The following is a 20,486-nucleotide window of genomic DNA, read 5'->3' as shown; positions in this document are numbered from 1 at the left end:
ATTGCCTGGTTATTTGAATGAATCAAGAAATATGTTCTGGACATTGTAGAGGCATGTTGTTGTTCTCTGGTGCCATAGAATTGGTTTTCTTGGTTGTAGTTTTTATGGAAGCAGGTTGCTAGGTCTTTCTCCTGTGGAGCCACTAGGTGGGTTTGAACTGCTAACCTTTCAGCTAGCCGCTTAATGGTTGTGCCACCAGGGCTCCTTTGTAGAGGGATAGCCTACATCATACACTATCTGGATGTCTAAGGCTCAACCTCACTTTCCTGATGCAACCGGAGAATTGCAGCAACCACCCACATGATCAAGGTCACTTGAGTGCAGATAAAGAGCCCTGGGGACGCAGGGGTTAAGCACTCAGCTACCAGCCAGTGGAGGAGAAAAATGTGGCAATCCAGCAGTCTCTATGAATTGGAATCAACTTGAGGGCAATGGGTTTGGTTTGAATGCAGGTAACTCAAAAGATAGCATTTTTTGGTTTGAATTATTTAGATGATTCAATTTCCGCCTTCATCTGGACTACGAAGGGGGAAAAATGGCTTACAGATTCCTTCATTCATTCAACAAATTATTTCTGAGCCACTGTTACATCTCAGGCATTATTCTGAATGCCGGGGCTGCAGCAGTGAGCAAAACAAGGCAAAATTCTTGTCCTTGTGGAGCTGACATTTAAGGCTGAAGAGGCAGAGAATAAACACAGCAAACAAGAAAAATGCATATGACCTGAGACTGTAGTAAATGCTGTATAGAGGCTTCCAAATAGTCCATCTGTGATGTTTTACAGATGTTTTTTCCTATGTGAATGCCAAACGCTCCTAAGATAATCCTTGTCTTTTTTTTTTAACATGGTAAAGCAAGTACTGACCACATTTCTATCTTTGTTCCATTCAGATTGGTAAAATATATGTTGAGCTCCAATAAACAACCAAAATGTGAAGAACACATTTCCCGGGCCGAAGGAGTACTAGAGCCACTAAGCAAATGCATGGTTTTCATATAACGTGGTAATCCCTTAATAAAGATGTCCCAATGGTACCATAGTTAAACACTCAGCTGCAAACTAAGAGGGTGGCGATTTGAAGCAACCCAGCGGCTTCACAGGAGAAAAGACCTGGCGATCTGCTTCAATAAAGGTTACACCACAGGAAACCCTACGGGGCAGTTCTACTTTGTCACATGGGGGCGCTATGAGTTGGTATCGACTTGAAGGCACCCAACAACAGTCCCTTGATAGAGGTAACTATAGGTTGCTAAAGGAATACAGACACTTCCTGGAAACTCCTGAGTTGCCTCCTGAAATATGGGAAGGAACTCATCTTCCCATGGAAGAGGTATGGAAAGGACTTACAAGGTGGTTAGAACAGCATGGGAGTCTCTCAGTGGGGCAAATGGTGAATACACTCAGCTGCTAACAGAAAGGTTGGCAGTTCGAGTCCATCCAGAGGTGCCTTGGAAGAAAGGCCTGGCAATCTACTTCCAAAAAAGCAGCCATTGAAAACCTTATGGAGCCCTAGTGGCAAAGTGGTTAAGCAATCGACTGCTAAATGAAAGGTCTACTCTGACAGACATGGGGTTGCCATGCGTCCAAGTCAACCTGGTGGCAACTGTTTTCTTGTTGTTGCTGTTGAGAATATACACAGAAGAACATAGACCAGTTCAACGATTTTTACGTGTACAATTCAGGGCAACTGATTGTTTTAAGGAAATCCTGATAGCATAGTGGTTAACTGCTACAGCTGTTAACCAAAAGGTCAGCAGTTCAAATCCGCCAGGCTCTCCTTGGAAACTCTATGGGGCAGCTCTACCCTGTCCTATAGGGTCGCTATGAGTCGGAATCGACTCGAGGGCAGTGGGTTTGGTTTTGGTTTGTTTTAAGAGCAGCATGAGCAATGAGCAAAGGCCAGGAGGCCAGCATCTGCATAATATTAGGGGCTGGACTAGGGAAAGGTAGGGTACTTTGATATTCCCAGATCGTAAAATGCGAAGTGGATGTTTTCCATAAGGACCTCTCTATCTAGCTAAGCCTGCAAAAGCCTTTCCATAGGAAATCCGGAGTTTACAGTACCAAAGTCCATGCTTCTATGCAGCTCTTTGACAGACAGACATAATGCAAAAATAAAGACATCTCTTCTTCCCTCTCACTGCAACCTTTTCCCTCTTTTCAAAATCTTTTAAACAAAATGCCTCTTTACCGTGGAATCAGTTCTATTGGTTTGTTTTCATAAAAGGTCGTTCCTAAAGAAAAAAAGTCCATGGCTGATCTGACTTGACAAAAAGATCTAATCAAACAATAAAATCTGTAGAAAAAGGGGGGAGGGAAGCTTCTTTGAGCCACATCAAATATATGAAAGAGAAAATACTTCATTTGAATGCTGAAAACTAACACAAAACAGCTAGAAATGCAATAATAGCCTCTGCTGAATAAGCGAAACCACATGTTGATCTGACAGGAGTTTCTAAGACACAATTAAAGGTCACTTCATGTACAAACATCTTATTCTGCACTGAGAGGCTTGAGTTCTTGTCAGCATTGCTGGCCACTGTGAGACAGGTGCACTAACCTGGTGCAATCTAAGTAGGTGCTCCAAACAGGGAGGAAGTTGATACCCCACAAACCGGAAGCTTGCAATCTAACCACCCCAGAAAGACGTACAACACTGGGTCTCACCTGTCCCTTCCTTGAAGTCCTGGAAGACTGGAACTGAATACCTTTTTGGATCCTTGCTAATTCAAAGACAATATCCTTCCATGGAAAACCTGGTGGTGCAGTGGTTAAGTGCTATGGCTGCTAACCAAGAGCTCAGCAGTTCAAATCCACCCGGTGCTCCTTGGAAACTCCGTGGGGTAGTTCTACTCTGTCCTATAGGGTCACTATGAGTCGGAATTGACTCAACGGCAACGGGTTTGGTGGGTTTTTGGTATTCCTTCCATAAAAGAGCTATGGTGGTGCAACAGTTAAGCACTTAGCTGATAACCAAAAAGTTGGTGGTTCAAATATTTTGTCACGAGCAAATTATATGAAATTCAAATTTCAGTGTCTATAAAAAAAAAATTATAAATAAGGTTTTATTGGAACATATCCATGCCCATTCATTTACATACTGTCTGTGGCTGCTTTGGGGTTACAGCAGAGTTGAGTGGGTGTAATAGAGGCTGCAGGAGCCCCGGTGGCACAATCCTTAAAGCATTCAGTTGCTAACCAAAAGGTTGGCAGTTGAAACCCATCCACTAGCTCGGTGGGAGAAAGACCTGGCGAATTACTTCCATAAAGATTACCAAAAACCAAACCCAATGCCTTTGAGTCGATTCCAACTCATGGTGACCCCATAAGGTTTCCAAGGCTGTTACAGAAGTGGACTGCCACATCTTTCTCCCACGGAGCCGCTGGTGGTTTCGAACCACCAACCTTCCGGTTAGCAGTCAAATGCTTTCATCACTGTGCCATCAGTGCTCCTAGGAAACTCTATGGGGGCAGTTCTACTCTGTCACATGGGGTCGCTTGAGTTGGAATTGACTGTACGGCACCTAAAACAACAACTACATCCTCATCACGGAAGCAGCTTAAATATTCAAACACAATTTTATTTCTGCCCTGCCTACCTTCACCTCCCACCCCAGGGTCCAAAGAGACGGTTAGGTGTTCCTTCTGGGACCTCAGGAGTTCAAGCTGTAGCACTACTTTGGGAAATGTCTTTCAGCAGCTGAGATTTTTCAATTCAAGACTCTTAAGGGGGAGACAGGGTATTTGGAAAGTGACATTTTAAAAATGCTCTCGCTGGAGGCCAGGCCTGTCTCCTTTTACCATATCCTTCCACGAGAGGATGTGTCGGAGAAAGGCTTCAAAGTCTCCGTTTCAAAAGGGAAAACACGTCTAGAAAGCTTTTCTCAGAATGAGAGAGAAACAAATTATTTCCTTTGAAAGAGAAGTAAATCTTATGAGCAATGAAGGAGGATCAAAGAATACATCCGTGGGAACTGAAGAGCGAGCCTTTCCAGTGGAACGTGACTTGACTCTTTCCGATTCACTCAAGGCGCTGTGGTGTCAGTGAGTGCTGGAGGGGCAGAAGGAAGAAGTGCGTTAGCCTTCCAGAAAATCACATGATCGCTCTGTGTGTGTGTGTGTGTGTGTGTGTGTGTGTGTGTGTGTGTGATTTTTCTCCTTGATATCTCTGTCTTTCTGTCTCTTTGATCTCTTTCTTCTCTCACTGTCTCTTGCTGATCTCTCTTCTCCCTCTCCCTGTGGTTGATCTCTCTCTCCTTGTGGTTGATCTCTCTCTCCCTCTGGTTGATCTCTCTCTCTCTCTCTCCCTCTGGTTGATCTCTCTCTCTCTCTCTCCCTCTGGTTGATCTCTCTCTCTCTCTCTCCCTCTGGTTGATCTCTCTCTCTCCCCCTCTGGTTGATCTGTCTCTCTCTCTCTCCCTCTGGTTGATCTCTTTTCTCTCTGTCTCTCTCTCTCTCGTTGATCTCTCTCTCTCTTTTACAACTCTCTGGTTTCCTCCTTTGCACCAGGCTGCGTGCACCCCTTGTCCAGGCCGCGTGGACCCCGAGCCACCCGCGCAGCTTTCCGGAGCGCTGAGATGTGCCCGCCCCGCTACCCTTGGGGGGAACCGGTGCGTGGGGGGCCGGGGGAGGGGGGCAGAAAACGGCCGAGAACCGGGGGACCTAGGAAAGCAGTTTGCGTCCGCCCCGCCCACACCCTTAGACGCTCCAGCTCCCCGGTCCGCTTCCTGGCCTTTGGACCCCGCGCTGAGCCCAGCAGGCAGCAGATGGTTAGGGAATCTCGGGGGTTTTCTTTGTAATTTTAATTATTCAAGTAATATCCGAATACATCCTCCTTGTAAAAAAAAAAGAAAGAAAGAAAAATTGGAAAGCAAAACTAAAAACTCCACTGCTTTTAGGGATAAATATGTGTGCGACCTCCCCCCTCCCCCCCGCCCTCAAGTGCGATGTGCAACCTGGTGTCCACCTTCCAGCCAATATAGGTACCGATGTGCTCTGTAGACATGAGTAGAAGAAAGGACTTAGTAAACTTAAAAGGAGAAAATTATGAAATAACTAAGAACAACCAATACCTCGGATCGATAAATCAAGCACTGATTTTTAGCAGCCAAAAAAAACCCCAAACCCACTGCCGCCGAGTGGATTCCGACTCATAGTGACCCTATAGGACAGAGCTGAACTGCCCCATAGAGTTTCCAAGGGGCGCCTGGTCGATTTGAACTGTTGATCTTTTGGTTAGCAGCCATAGCTTTTAACCACTATCCCGCCACCACGGTTTCCATTCTTAGCAGTTCAATAAAATTAAGACAAACGCTTGCTAGGAAGGCACGCAGAAACCACATCAAGAATCGAAACAGAGACGTAATTACACACAGAGGAGGCCTTACATTTGAAGGTACGTTTGTGTACATACAGCTGCCTGTACCATGCAGCTTGAAATCTACTTTTAGCTAGAAAAAAAAAAATTACCGAAATTAGCCCAGTTAGGTGTTCCATTTACACCTGTGTCACTTTTCTTGATCCGTTTGCTCCATGCTTACCTGTTTGCCTGCTTGCTGGATAGTCAAAGCCCCAGTGTAGAAAATCATGGGGGAAATTCAGTTTCTTTTCTCATGGGATTATGATTCTGAGGAGACTAGATGAGCCCCAGTGCCTAGAATTTCAGTATCTAAAAAGGGGCTCATTTAGAGATTAATGTAGTTTTTAGAAGTTACTGCAGCAAGTCAGTCAGGATATCGATGAGGCAAGTGTTCTCAAGAATCACTAATTTTTAAGATTTTCCTTAAAAGCTTATTAGTAACTAATTTGCTTTGTAAACTTTCACCCAAAGCACAATAAGTTTTTTTTTTTTTTTTACTTATTAGTTAATCCTATTCCAGGCTGAAGAAGCTCGTTGTTCTTCAAAAAAAACAAACCTGTTGAGATCCAGTTGATTCTGACTCGTGGCAACCCAACAGAACAGAGTGGAACTGCCCCATAGGGTTTCCAAGGCTGTAATCTTCACTGAAGCAGACTGCTACATCTTTCTCCTGCAGAGCAGCTGGGGGGTTGAACCCCCAACCTTTTGATTAGCAGACAAGCACTTAACCACTGCGCTACCAGGCTCCTTTTGTTGCTCTTAGACAACCCAAAAGTAACCAAAAAACCAATGTTATTGTTGCTATTAGGTGCCATCGAGTCTCTTATGACTCATAGCAACCTTGTGTACCACAGAAGGAAACATTGCTTGGTCCTGCACTGTACTCAAAATTGTTGTTATACTTGAGGCCATTGTTGCAGCCACTGTATCCAATCCATCTCATTCAGGGTCTTCCTCTTTTTCGCTGGCCCTGTACTGTACTGAGCACGATGTCCTTCTCCAGGGACTGATCCCTCCTGACAACATGTCCAAAATATGCAAGATGTAGTCTCCCCATCCTTGCTTCCAAGAAGCATTCTGGTTGTACTTCTTCCAAGTCAGATTTGCTTGTTCTTCTGACAGTCCATGGTATATTCAGTATTCTTCTTCCACACCACAATTCAAAGGTGTCAATTCTTCTTTGGTCTTTCTTATTCATTGTCCAGCTTTCACATGCACATGATGCTGTTGAAAATACCATGGCTTGGGTCAGGTGCACCTTAGTTTTCAAGGTGACTTCTTTGCTTTTCAACACTTTAAAGAAGTCTTTTGCAGCAGATTTACCCAAGGCAATTCTCTTTTGATTTCTTGACTGCTTTTTTTTTTCTTCCACGGGTGTTCATTGTGGATCCAAATAAAATGAAATCCTTGACAACTTCCATCTTTTCTCCATTTATCATGGCCTTGCTTATTGGTCCATTTGTGAGGATTTTTGTTGTTTTTATGTTGAGGTGTAATCCATACTGAACACTGTGGTCTTTGATCTTCACCAATAAGTGCTCCAAGTACTCTTCGCTTTTAGCAAGCAAGGTTGTGTCATCTGCATAACAAATGTTATTAATGAGTCTTCCTCCAAGCCCGATGCCTAGTTCTTCATATAGTCCAGCTTCTCAGATTATTTGCTCAGCATGCAGATTGAATAGGTATGGTGAAAGGATACAACCTTGATGCACACCTTTCCTGACTTTAAACCACTGAGTATCTGCTTGTTCTCCCTGAACAACTGCATCTATGTACAGTTCTTCGTGAGCACAATCAAATGTTCTGGAATTCCCATTCTTTGCAGTGTTATCCATAGTTTGTTATGATCCACACAGTCGAATGCCTTTGCATAGTCAATAAAACACAGGTGAATGTCCTTCTGGTATTCTCTGCTTTCAGCCAGGATCCATCTGACATCAGCAGTGATATCCCTGGTTCCACATCCTCTTCTGAAACCGGCCTGAATTTCTGGCAGTTCCCTGTCGATACACTGCTGGAGCCACTTTTGGATGATCTTCAGCAAAATTCTACTTGCGTGTGATATTGATATTATTCCATAATTTCCGCATTCAGTTGGATCGCCTTTCTTGAAATAGGCATAAGTAAGGATATCTTTCAGTCAGTTGGCCAGGTAGCTGTCTTCCAAATTTCTTGGCATAGACGAGTGAACACTTCCAGTGCTGCATCCATTTGTTGAAACATTTCAATTTGTATTCCATCAATTCCTGGATGCCTGTTTTTTTGCCAATGCCTTCAGTGCAGCTTGGACTTCTTTCTTCAGTACCATTGGTTCCTGATCATATTCTACCTCTTGAAATGGTTGAATGCTGACCAATTCTTTTTGGTATAATGACTCTGTGTATTTGTTCCATCTTCTTTTGATGATTCCTGCATTGTTTAATATTTTCCCCATAGAATTATTCACTACTGCAACTCGAGGCTCAAATTTTTTCTTCAGTTCTTTCAGCTTGAGAAATGTTGAGCGTGTTCTTCCCTTTTGGTTTTTTATCTCTAGCTCTTTGCACATGTCATTATAATACTTTCCTTTGTCTTCTCGAGCTGCCCTTTGAAATCTTCTGTTCAACTCTTTTACTTCATCATTTCTTCCTTTCACTTTAACTACTCAGTGTTCAAGAGCAAGTTTCAGAGTCTCTTCTGACATCCATTTTGGTCTTTTTTTCTTTCCTGTCTTTTTAATGACCTCTTGCATTCTTCATGTACGATGTCCTTGATGTCATTCAACAACTCATCTGGACTTCGGTCATTAGTGTTCAATGGGTCAAATCTACTCTTGAGGTGGTCTCTAAATTCTGGTGGGCTATACTCAAGGTTGTCCTTTGGCTCTCGTGGACTTGTCCTAATTTTCTTCAGCTTCAGCTTGAACTTGCCTATGAGAAATTGATGGTCTGTTCCACAGTCAGCCCCAGCCTTCTCCTGACTAATGATATTGAGCTTTTCCACCGTCTTTTTCCACAGATGCAGTCGATTTGATTCCTGTGTATTCCATCTGGCGAGGTCTGTGTGTATAAAAAAATTTAAAAAAAATAGTCACCGTTTATGTTGGTGAAAAAATATATTTGCAGTGACGAAGTCTTTGGTCTTGCAAAATTCTGTCATGCTATCTCTGGCATCTTTTCTATCACCAAGGTCATATTTTCCAACTACTAATCCTTCCTCTTTGTTTCCAATTTTCGTATTCCAATCACCAATAATTATCAACGCATCCTGATTGCATGTTTGATCAATTTCAGACTGCAGGAGCTGGTAAAAATCTTCAATTTCTTCATCTTTGGCTTTAGTGGTTGGTGCTTAAGTTTGAATAATAGTCATATTGACTGGTGTTCCTTGTAGGCGCATGGATATTATCCTATCACTGAGAGAGTTGTACAAAAAAAACAACGGCCAGCCTTTATCTAGAGATTACTCTGTGCCAGACAGAAACCCTGGTGGCGCAGGGGTTAAGTGCTACTGCTGCTAAGAAAGGTTGGCAGTTTGAATCCACTAGGTGCTCCTTGGAAACTCTATGGGGCAGTTCTACTGTGTCCTGTAGGGTCGCTATGAGTTGGAATTGACTCGATGGCAATGGGTTTGGTTTTTTCTGTGCAACACATATGCATTAACGTATTCAGTCCTCACAATAATACTCAGCACTTGATACCAATATTATACCCATTTTATATGTTTGGACAAGTTGCCCAAGTTCATATAGCTTTGAGAGGCAGAATGGGGATTCCAACAACAGAGGAAGGCTGATTTTTCAGGGTGTGGTTCAAGTACGGTCTGTTACACAAGAGATTTCTTCCCTCATCCTCTTTTAACGGGGACTCTCATAGCATCACCCCAGGTTAGCAAGAGTGGGAGTCTATGGTAGGAAAAACAGCAAATTATCAGGAAAAAATGATGAAAAAGGGTTTTAGGAAACTGAGGAAGTATTAACTAGGGTGAGGTTTATCGAAATCTGGGGGTTTAGGGGGTAAGATTGGAAAGAAGCCTCCACCTCAGAAATGCCAATACAAGCCAGCTCTCAGGCATCATTTCCATTACTGCTGTTATCACTCTTTCTCTCCTTCCTTTTAATTAAAAAACATTCCTTTTCTGCATCCCACTTTGAAATGTGGCATCTGGGGTCTTAAATGCTAACAAGCATCCATCTAAGATGCATCAATAGGTCTCAACCCATCTGGATCAAAGGAGAATGAAGAACACGAAGGTCACACAATAACTATGAGCCCAAGAGACAGAAAGGGCCACGTGAACCAGAGACTTACATCATCCTGAGACTAGAAGAACTAGATGGTGCCCGGCCACAACCAATGACTGCCTTGACAGGGAGCACAACAGAGAACCCCTGAGGGAGCAGGAGATCAGTGGGATGCAGATCCCAAATTCTCATAAAAAGACCAGACTTAATGGTCTGACTGAGACTAGAGGAATCCCGGCAGTCATGGTCCCCAAACCTTCTGTTGGCCCAGGACAGGAACCATTCCCGAAGACAACTCATCAGACATGGAAGGGACTGGACAATGGGTAGGAGAGAGATGCTGATGAAGAGTGAGCTACTTGTATCAGGTGGACACTTGAGACTGTGTTGGCATCTCCTGTCTGGAGGGGAGATAGAAGGGTAGAGAGGGTTAGAAGCTGGCAAAATTGTCACGAAAGGAGAGACTGGAAGAGCTGACTCATTAGGGGGAGAGTAAGTGAGAGTATGGAGTAAGGTGTGTATAAACTTATATGTGACAGACTGACTTGATCTATAAACGTTCACGTAAAGCTCAATAAAAATTATTTAAAAAAAAAATTCCTTTTCTGTTTTCCCCTTCTCTCTCCTTCCTCCTTCTCTCCCAACCAGAAGGACAAAATGTTAATCCGTTCAAAAGACGCAATAGGCTGCGAATGCCAGCCATTTTTGCACTCCAAAGGAGAATAACCTTATCTGTGCCATAGCTTTGGAGGGTAGGTGTGGGGAAAGGTTGTTGAGGCTCTGGGTTCTTTAAGCCCCTCTCCTTCCCATTCCCCCACCACCTCAGGCAGCCCCCACTTCCACCCTTGTCTTCCCATCCAGAGAAACCAGGGGTGGAATAAATTTGTGGGATCCTGGGCCCAAAGTCACTGAGGTCTATAACAGAGAATATTTGAGGGGGAAGGGTGTAGTGGTTGTTCTCCAATTGTTTTATTGTAAACTCCTCCAAGTCTGAACTCAGGGTTCACCTTCTTTTGTATAAGCACCCTCATTAAATACCTGTTCCTCCCTGGAGACATGTTTTAAATACTCTAGTAGCAGAAAACAGAAAATATACTTTGGAAGGATCATTTCAGCCTGTTTGACACAGGAATTTAGCCTACATTTACCCAGGAATTGAATTAAACTATTTCTCCTTTTTTTCTTTTCTTTCTTCTTTGTTTTTCTTTTCCTTCTTTCCTTCCTTCCTCCCTTCCTTCTCTCCTTCTTTTTCTTTTTCCCCCACCAGTGGCCCTGAAGGAAGATTCTAGGTGTATATTACCTGTCTCAGAACCCACTGCCATTCACTTTAGGGAGATTCTCTTTGAAAGCCATCTTAGTGCTTTCTGTTTAAGGGCGTGTCTGTCCCTTTCGACCTGATAGGAAAAACACAAGCCATTCTGCTTTCTTAAAGCCATAATACTAGTGGTTTTTTAAATAACTGAACTTTTCTCTGTGGGCAAAAAAAAAAAAAAAAAACCACCTGCTTTTATTTTATAAGCTCTCCAGAGCTTTAGAAGTATGTATGTTATAACAACTCTGATAAAAAAAATTTTTTTTTTTAATTCTGTTGTTTTAATTTGGTATTTCAACAACTTTGGAAAGCCTTCTATCAGTAGTGCAGTTTCTAACTGACCTTTCCAAGTCCTTTGTAATAATGTGAGCTTTGTTGTAAATGCTGAATCAATCAAGAAGCAGAAATCGTTAGTGTACTGCCTGTATTTTATGCTTTCCCTTTCTCGGGCTTGTCATTTTCAGAGGACACAAATTAAGCAACGTGTTACTGAATTAAAGTATGGCTCAATTTGTTTGCTTTCTTAAGAAGAATTACACTAAACCACGACACTATGGGATCCTGGCTTTGATCAAGTCTGTAATGAACTTTTAAAGTTCAGTCTACCAAGATCAGTCAATGTGATTGATTTATTAATTAGTAAAAGCCATCCTCTACAATTACCCAGCATTAATCACAATTCATGCAAAATATATCCAATTAGGTTTAAAATGTAGATTTGACAAGCCAGTCTTTCTTCCGAGGCTACAGTCTATTTTAATAACTCTTACTGGATAAATCATTAATGTTGAGCCTGAAACGATGAGTGGTTGAGGAAATTCCACAAAGGACAACAGGCACTTTCTGGCAAAGCTGAAAACTATGCAAAATGGAGACAGGAAGGCTTGATGAGGCAGGAAACCAGATTCTGACAATTCTGGATAGACTAGTATCTGTTGCCACTTGCACTGAGAGAATCAGCTCTAATTGGGTTCTTCTGAGTCAAGGGCTGGTGAAAATGCACAGACCCAAATGGGCAGGAAACCCTAACTGCCAAAACCCAACCTTTTAGTTGAAGGCAGCCAATACCTGCCCAGTGCCAAAATAAACTGAGCCACGGGTGGAAAGGTGGGGCTGGGTAGGCACTTGGACTTCTGGACTCCCTGTCTTCCGTGCTCTGAATCCTATGCTCACAAAATCATATACATTTAAATAACTGAAAAGCCTGTCCCCCAGGGGACCCATTTTACAGAGGAAGAAACAGAAGCCCAGGGAGGTCAAGGGCCCTAGGTAAGGTTATATGGCGAATTCAGAATCAGAATCCAAAACTCCTAAAGCAGGTTAAATAGTTTCTCTCCACCTCAGTTTCCCTACAATAAAAACGCTGGATAAGGAGCATTGTATGGTTTCCAATTCTAAAATGTTTTGGTTTCAAGTCTACTTTTTCAACAAACTCATGATGCCTAAATATTCATGTATGTGTAAGCATGTATACATATGTTATTGTTGTTAGTTGCCACTGAGTCCATTCCGACTCATGGCAACCCCACGTGTGGCAGAGCAGGACTCCTCCATGGGATTTTCAAGGCTGTGATTTTTCAGAAGCATATCATTAGGCATTTCTTCTGAGTCATCTCTGGGTGGGTGTGAACCATCAACCTTTCATCTGGTAGTAGAGCGCTTAACTGTTTGTGCCACCCAGGGACTCCTTATATATGTGTGTATACGTGGGAATATTGTACTTCCAATCTCAAGTTCTATAGGAACAAAGTTTTGAGGATTCACGTTTAACTCATTCGTATATGACAGAATCTTTAAAACATGTGTCTTAACATATTCACTTCCTATTACTACATGTGGGTGTTTGACCTACTGATTATAAAAGAAAAAAAGGGAAGCCAGATATTTCTGGAGATTTTAAATTCCCCATTTTTGAGTTAAAACGAAAATGACTGGCTAAATAGCCTTGTTATTCTTGTTGTTTTTAACCTAACTCCTTTAATTACAAAGATTTAAGTACCTCTAGATTTTATGGGAAGAGAAATCTGCTGAGGCATGGACAAAACCAAATTAATAAAACACAGGGAATTTGAACCAATTTGTCTCCTACAGATAGGTCACCGCTGGTGGAGTGTGGTTCCTGAATTATCTCGTGAGTCCAAGTGATTAATCAGAAATGAAGTCAGGAATAAGATCCGGAGAAGTTCCTAAAAAGAAAATGTCCCCAGATAACGTTATTTGGGGGTCAATTTTTCTTTTCTTGAGGCGTTTAACATTTCACAAAGTAAACTATAGGCCCCTTGAGTATTAATGAACTCTCAACTCCTGTGGGTTATTAAGAAAGGGAGTTGGAACAGAAAGAGAGAGCTTTTTCTGCCAATTCCTCTTTCTTAGACTGAGAAAACGCTGATAGGCACAAACACTGAGAAACAAAAGAAGCTTCCATCTTACAGGCGGAGTCACCTGGGAAGACAGCTCTTGGAAATGAGTTTACTGCTTCCTTAACTTTGAAACTCCTACTCTTGATCACTCAACACGGAGCGTAGCAGGCTTCAGTTCAGCAATTAAGGAAGTTAAAACCCCAGGCCTGAGACTTCCTGGTGAATCCGGCCCCGCCCGGCCCGGCCCGGGTCTACCACAGTGTTCCCTGGGAGCAAGGATCCTTGCTCAGCTTTCAAAAAGGAGAGCCTGTTTTAGCAGGTGATTGTCCAAATGCTGCAGGGTGAACAAAATACACTGAGGATAATGCTAGCTTTTAGGAAGAATTTGCACAGCAGTTGAATCTAGCTCAACTTTTTTTCTTTTGTTCTGAAGATCTCCGCCGGGGGAAGTTGATAAAGGAATGATTTATCGTTTTGCAAGGGACATTCCAAAAAGCAGTTTGTTCTATTTTATTATTACTTTTTTTTTAAGACAAGCAAAGGTCATAGAGACCAACCCCACTTTTAATCTAACTTCAGGGGACTATTTTGAAAAGAGGGACTTATAAAGACTTTCAGAGTCTTTCGAGTTATTTATCAAGAGTACATAATTTTCAAAAAAATAATTTTAACTATGCAATAATATGTAGGAAACCCTGGTGGTGTAGTTAAGTGCTACAGCTGCTAACCACAAGGTCGGCAGTTAAAATCCACCGGAGGCTCCTTGGAAACTCTGTGGGCCAGTTCTACTGTGTCCTATAGGGTCGCCATGAGTCGCAATCGACTCAACCAGCTGCAATGGGTTTTTTGGGGGGTAATGATATGTAAATACATTCTAATTGTAAAAAAAAAAAAAAAAATTGATATGTAGTAAAAGTTTGATGGAAAAAATGGGTTTCATAACGGACCCAATCCCACTGCTGCCCAGTCAATTTCGACTCATAGTGACCCCGTAGACGAAGTAGAACTGCCCCATTGGGTTTCCAAGGCTGTGATCTTTACCGAAACAGACTGCCACATCTTTCTCATTAGAGCGGAGCTGCCTGGTGGGTTCCAACCACCGACCTTTAAGTTAGTAGCCAAGCCCTGTACTCAGTGCGCCACCAGGGCTCTTTTTCATAGGGACATTCGAACCTGATCGATGGATACCATCAGCCAGTATGGCTAAAGGCAGATTGGAAGAGCTGGGTGATCAGTTTCCACGCAGAACACCAGAGTCCTAATCAGTTCTCACTTCCGTTCCACGACTTGGAGTGTAGCTAAGCTACTTATTTATTTATTATTTTTTTAGCAACCAGCTGAGGCTTCTGCTTCTTTCAAGTATGGGATAGTCATAGCTACTTCCTCCTACTCCTTCCCTCCCATGGGTCCAGAGGACAAACGTTAAAATTTTCCTTCTGATAAACTGTGATAGCAGTGTGAGAATGGCCGCTTTTCCCCAAGCTAGGGCAGGTCTTGTCTCAATTTTAATGTCACCCCCCGTTCAGAAAAAAAAAAAAGCAAGGCTTGGTTCCTAGCCATGATTTGCTGCACACACTTGCTTGGGTAGAAAGGGCTACCTTCTGCAAAATGGAAATGGCACTGTAAGAATTTTAGTTTACAGAGAACACACATCTATACAGTCATAGCCCTTGATCTTCAACTTGAATTTCTCATTCCCAGCTTAATACTCCATTTGTTTTAGAAATACAGTAAACCTGAAATGCCCTTTAAAATCAAGATTTTTTTTAATAGCACTAAAAGCTTTAAGGATATATATTCAAATTACCCTATAAAGTGTCCTTTTAAAAACAAAACAAACAAGACACTGTTCTCACAGATTAATTACAGCGAATCTAAATTTAGAACTATCTATTTTTTTTCTTAATGTTGTCATGAGTGATCATGATAACAGGCAAAATTGAATTAGTCTCAGCTTGACACCCTAGGGTTATAAAGAAACAAACAAATCTACTGTGTCAAAGTGTTCAAACATTGGCCACTGTGAAGGGGATATAAAAATAAAATCAAAGAGATGGAAGAACTGTTCTCTGCCAGTGCAGTGGGAAAGTTTACCCAAATGACAAACTGTCACGTGGGGACATCTCAACTACGCTCTAAAGTCTATTTCCTCAGATCAAAAAGGACAAAGCCCAACATTTACATCTGTGCTCCTTGGTCAGACTCTCTTCTCAAGTGTAATTATATGTCACACCCATGAAGCTATATGTCTGATACCCTAATACTCTGAGTATAAAGACTGGTGGGGTCATATGACATTGCTATCTTTAGAAAAGGACTCTGTTTTCTGTTTTGCTCAACCCTGACAATTTTCTGCTCTGAAGAAATCCGAGTTTCAAATGTACACTGATCTTTCTCATATCGTGAATGAACCAAATTAGCACCTGCTTTCAACTGCCAAGCTACTTTTTTTTTTTTTTTAAAGGGGAAAGGGAAGTCTGTGTAGTCTTAATTCAACATGGGAGGTAATTTTTTTTTCTCCTGCTTTCTCTAATAGAACTTAACCATAAAGATACAATAGTAAGACATACCCAGTTTTATAAACGCTGAGGTATGGACTTAGCTGAACAAAACGAGGTGTGGCAAGACGGTAATACCCCAAGGCAATTTAGGTGAATGTCTTCCCCACCTGAAAAAAATGCTACTTATCTCGGGAAAAACTAGCCCATGTCACTCTGCAAAGTGACTGTGAAAAATGATCTCTAAGGATGCAGGAAAATAACTAATTAATTACAGAAATGTAAAGTGTAATCCCCTGTCTCATAAAATGTCTGGAAATAATAATGGCTTCAAATATGGGTAGTTTTTTTCTTTCTTTTAAGAGCTAAATATCATAAACATCAACGGGCTTCCACAAGAATCAGCTTTTTGATTGTGACTATTCTCTCCATGAAAGTAACCCAGATAAATCCCTGAAGTGGAACACTGAATTAAATCAGTATTAAAAAGTTGTACCCGTCCATACTCTATGCATGTGACTCAGATAAGTCACGTTAAGAAAGCAGGTTTAGATGTTACGAATGTCTGGTGTATTAGGTCAGACACAATGCTAAAGTGATTTCATTGAGTTAAATGAGCTAGTGGGGGGTCGTCTGACTTTTAACACTTGTATGTTTGTGGTTTTCCCTAACCCTAATACCCCTCAGAGATTTGTCCTGAGTATGGAAGTTTGAACTGGAGTGACAAACAATTAAAGAGGGGGGGGGGGAACAACCCTACCCCCAAAAGGCTGGGAATGGGGTTAAAATGCTAGAACTGGTACAATAGCAGCTTAAAACCAAGTCACTGGGAATCAGAGCTAATTAAAATCTTGCTTGCCTGAAGGTACAATTCACGTTTTCCTTCAATTCTACCCAGCTGTGTCAGACTTGCTTGTATGTAGATGGCCTGTATCGTGTTTGGTCAGATAATGAGTTTCAGGTTCCCATATGTACAGAATTCATTCATTCATTCAAAATTTATTAAGGTCCTCCTACTAAAAAGGATGACTGCCAATTTATATACCTAGACTAGAGATAGAACGGGTGCTCCATGTATGCACATAGTATAACTGAGTCAAAATGATAAAATGATGTAGAATTTTTGTCTTTTTTTCTTTTTTTGGAGGAGTTATTTTAATTAACATTTATACAAAACAAATTAACACAGTACAGAACCACTACACCATTATTCCCAACTTTTTTTTGTAATTATCATGCGTTACTCCTATAATCAGGGAAGAAAATTAAAAACCATAAACCCTATAAAAATAGATCTGTAGTCTCTAGAGAAGCCCTGATGGCACAGTGGTTAAGAGCTTGGCTACTAACCAAAAGGTCGGCAGTTTAAATCCACCAGCCACTCTTTGGAAACTATGGGGCAGTTCTACTCTGTCCTATAGGTCACTATGAGTCAGAATCAACTCAACACTACTGGTTTGGTTTTTTCTGGTAGCCTGTAGATAGTACCTATCCAGATCTTTATGGCCAAGAAGGTTTTGGTAAATATTAACTAGAGGACATGTGGCTGGCACAACGGAGGAACTTTCATAAGGAAATGTCACAAGGGTGGTGAACTCCTTCAAAGGACTCAATGGATGTAGAGTTTTTCTAAAATACAGCAGGTTAACCACAGACCTATTGCATCAGCACCAGTATTTTATTAAGAAAATATCTATCCAAGTCTCCTTATTTTTGTATCATTATAGTTTTCTATCTACCATTCTCCATGGCAGGTATGGTGGTTTTATGTAACTTTATTTGCTTCCTGTGAGAAGATTCTTCAACTGTAGCTTTAACTAATTTGTTCATTTCTCATCATTTATTTATTCTTTCCTTTAACAGTCATTATTAAGCAATACTGGTCTAGGTGCTCAATGATCTTAGAATTTCCATTTTATGGATAGTCAAAATTTCCCAAAATATTTACAGAAGCACTCAATCTTTTGAAAATATATAGTCTTTAATACACACATTTATGCTTCTTTGACATTGAATTGGGTTGGTTCAATACTGGGTGTCATGGACTGAATTATGTCCTCCAAAAATATCTCCCAACTTGCTTAGGTCGTGGTTCCCAGTATTATATGATTGTCTACCATTTTGTCATTTGATGTGATTTCCCTACATGTTGTAAATTCTATCACTATGATGCAATGAGATGGATTAGTGGCAGTTATATTATATTGATGAGATCTATAGGATTAGACAGTGTCTTAAGCCAATCTCTTTAGAGATTTAAAGAGAGAAGCAAGCAGAGAGACATGGTGACCTCATACCAGCAAGAATGAAGAGCAGGAGAAGCTCCTTGACCAAGGGAATACTGATGAGAAGGACCTTCCTCCAGAGCCAACAGAGAAAGCTTTCCCCTGGAGCTGACGCCCTGAATTTGGACTTGTAGCCTACTAAACTGTGAGAAAATAAACTTCTGTTTGTAGAAGCCATCCACTTGTATTTTTGTTAGAGGAGCACTAGATGACCAAGATACTGGGTTTTATCCATTCTGAGGTGCACTGTTTCTACATTTTCAACATAACTGAAATTTGTATGCATTTTGCAATTGATGACATCTTGCAATTACAATTGAAAGCATTTTTTCTTTCTTAATGGTCCATAAAATAGTGAAACATCTTACAAGTAGTAATGTTTTAGATTCCACAAAAATACAGTAACGACTCCTATGGTTTGCTGAGTTATTTTGATGCTATTACTTAAATATTTCTTCTCTGACAAACTATCATAGGAATGATAATATTTATGAAAATAATAAAATAGTAATAGCTAACATTTATTGAGTTCATCCTGTGCTAAATCCGTGACATTTAATCCTCTCAAAACCCTACTTGCAGTTGTTGTTAATTACGGCTAAGTCAGTTCTGACTCATGACAACCTGACGTATGTTGTTGTTGTCAGGTGCTGTCAAGTTGATTCTGACTCATAGCCACTCTATGTACACCAGAATGAAACACTGACCGGTCCTGCGCCATCCTCACAATCGTCATTATGCTTGAGCCCTTTGCTGCAGCCACTGTGTCAGTCCATCTCGTTGAGGGTCTTCCTCTTTCTTGCTGACCCTGTATTTTACCAAGCATGATGTCCTTCTCCAGGGACTGGTCCCTCCTGATAACATGTACAAAGTACACGAGACAAAGTCTCACCATCTTTTCTTCTAAGGAACATTCTGGCTATACTTCTCAGGACAAAATGTTGCCCTCTCCTGTAACATCTTCATGATCCTTGGTGTTATTGCAGCTGTTTGTGGTGCCTTCCCACCTAGAGGGCTCATCTTCCAGCACTATATCAGACCATATTCTGTTGTGATCCATAGAGTTTTCACTGGCTAATTTTTGGAAGTAGATTGCTAGGTCTTTCTTCCTAGTCCATCTTAGTTTGGAAACTGTTGAAACCTGTCTACCATAGCTGACCCTGCTGATATTTGAAATACCGGTGACATAGCTTCCAGCATCATAGTAACACGCAAGCCACCACAGTACCAAAAAATTGAATGCTCTAGAAGGTCAGTACATTTTCCCCATTTTGCAGATGGAGAAACAAGACCAGAGAGCGTTTGCATGACTTGCCTCACTTGCCTCACCCTAACTTCCATCTTGTTGGAACCTATCTTTATTTAAAATTTTGATATTTTGTTCACCATGGAATTTTTTTTTTTTTTTGCATTAATTTTGATGTTTTAAAACATTGCATTATCTTGATTTCTGAGTTTTTTTGGCGGCCCTTAAATTTTGCTCCTAAGGAGAGAGCCTCACCCTAGTCCTAGCCCTGGGTCAAGAACAAAAATTCAGACCCAGGTAGTCTGACCTGACATTAGAGACAGCACTTCCTTTTATTTATTTATCTTTTTGATTTTTTTTTTGCTGTTGCTGAAAATATACATAGCAGAACATACACCAATTCAACAGTTTCTACAGGTACAACGCAATGACATCGATCACATTCTTCAAGTTGTGCAACCATCCTCACCCTCCTGCTCTGAATTGTTCCTCCCACATTAACATAAACTCTCTGCACCCTAAGTTTCCTATCGACCTTTCGAGTTGCTGTTGTTGGCTTGATCCCATATAGATAGTTCTTTAAAAGAGCATGATGCTCAAGGCAGATATTCTTTACTAACTAAGCTAAAACATTGTTTGGGTTAAAGAAGACTTCGGGAGATATTTTTGGTTAAAGGTTTAAAGATTATCTCAGCCCACTCTTCAGCCAAAGATTAAACAGGCCTATAAAACAAATGGTAACAAACATGAGAAGCATGCTTCTTAGTTCAACCAAATATACAAAATGAAATGGACAACTCCTGCCCTAAAGCAAGACGAGAAGGCAAGAAGGGACAGGAAAACTGGACAAATGGACATGGGGAGCTCAGGGCCGAAATGGGGAGGGTGCTGTCACATTGTGGGTATTGCAATCAATCTCACAAAACAATATGTGTACAAATTTTTGAATGAGAAACTAACCCGAGCTGTGTGATGGTTAAGATTTTGTGTCAACTCTACTGGGCCTTGATTCTTAGTGTTTATATGTGATCACATCCATGATCAGGTCTGCTGTGAGTAGCCAATCAGCCGAAAGGGAGTTTCCTTGGGCGTGTGGCCTGCAACCGAATATGAGCAGATGTTCTGGCTTTTTCCTGCTCTGGACCCTGCAGCAGGCTCATGTTCGTCTGACCTCCAGTTCTTGGGACTTGAGCTAGCAGCTTT

This window comes from Loxodonta africana, chromosome 24, assembly GCF_030014295.1.
Source record: "Loxodonta africana isolate mLoxAfr1 chromosome 24, mLoxAfr1.hap2, whole genome shotgun sequence".
Classification (NCBI taxonomy): Eukaryota; Metazoa; Chordata; class Mammalia; order Proboscidea; family Elephantidae; genus Loxodonta; species Loxodonta africana.
This window is presented reverse-complemented; position numbering follows the sequence as displayed.